This window comes from Octodon degus, unplaced genomic scaffold (genome assembly GCF_000260255.1).
Source record: "Octodon degus isolate 3935 unplaced genomic scaffold, OctDeg1.0 scaffold00083, whole genome shotgun sequence".
Lineage (NCBI taxonomy): Eukaryota > Metazoa > Chordata > Mammalia > Rodentia > Octodontidae > Octodon > Octodon degus.
In genome coordinates, this window is record NW_004524659.1 from 4,142,799 (window position 1) to 4,144,066 (window position 1,268).

Here is a 1,268-nt window from a genome sequence, read left to right on the forward strand (position 1 = left end):
TATATTTAGTACAAAGTCTATAGGGTCTCACTATGTAGATCAGACTCATAGTGATCCTCCTGTTTTCAGCCTCCCACGTGCTGGGATTACAGGCGCATGCCACCATACCCAGTTTCATTCACTGTCTCAGCATACCCTGGGGGTGGGACTGGCATGATAGATTGGGGATCTAAACAAGTCCCTGAGTCTGCCTAAGCAGGCATTTTAATCCACTGAGCTATCTGGCCAGCCTGATTGTTTCTCCCCCCCCCCACCCCAGCACTGGAGATTGAATCCAGTTCCCTCACCTTGAGCAAAACTTTTGCTTTTGTTTTTCATTTTGAGCTAGAATCTGGCTAACTCTTTCAGTTACCTAGGTTGGGTTGGAATGCGCTGGAATGTGATATCATCCTGCTTCAACTTCAGAGTGCAGAGATTACAGATGTGCGCTGTCAAACCCTGGGGAATTATGTGCGTTTTAAGCCTTCCCGTTATTCCGTATCCTTGTCAACCTACAGTATTGTTGCTTATGTTTTTCTAATCTTGGTGGCAGTTCGTGGTCTCTCTATATTTAATATGATTTCCATGATCAGTAATGTGTTTGAGTGCCATTTATAAGTTTGTGGTCATTTGGCTTTCTTATGTGTAAGGTGCCTGTTCAAGTCCCTTTTTTCCACTGAATATATGCTACGTATTATTTCACTCCAGTTCTCGATTCACCAGTTGTCTTTAACTTGGTTCAAGATGATGGACCATATCTGAAGTATTCCAGTGGGGTCTTTGACTATATTTCCTAGAATGCTTTAGTCTGCAAAATATCTGATCCTTACTCACCCTGGAATAAAGAAATTGTGCAGTGGTAGTCTTTTGGCTCAGTTCTATCAACAGGAAGCTAGTGTTTCTAATTTATTTATTTATTTGGTACAGGGTCTCACTGTGCAGCTCAGACTCGTAGTGATCCTTCTGTCTCAGCTTCCTTCTGGGATTACAGGCGTACATCACCACACCCAGTTTAGGTGGCTGGCCCATCTCAGGGCCAGCACAGCATTTGGTGCCAAGGCTGGAAACCGAGTCATTGTGTTTGCCAGGCAGGTGCTTAGATGCCTGAGCTATCTTGCCAGCCGTAAGCAAGTATTTTTACCCTTGGACCATCATCTCACGGCAAAGGTGTGAGTGCTCATGATTTCAAGAGGGCTAAAACCAGTGGGCGAAACTCCTTGGTTTTTGTCTATATCTAGCAAGGAAGAAAATTTAAAAAATGAATGAATGAATGAATGAATGAATGAATG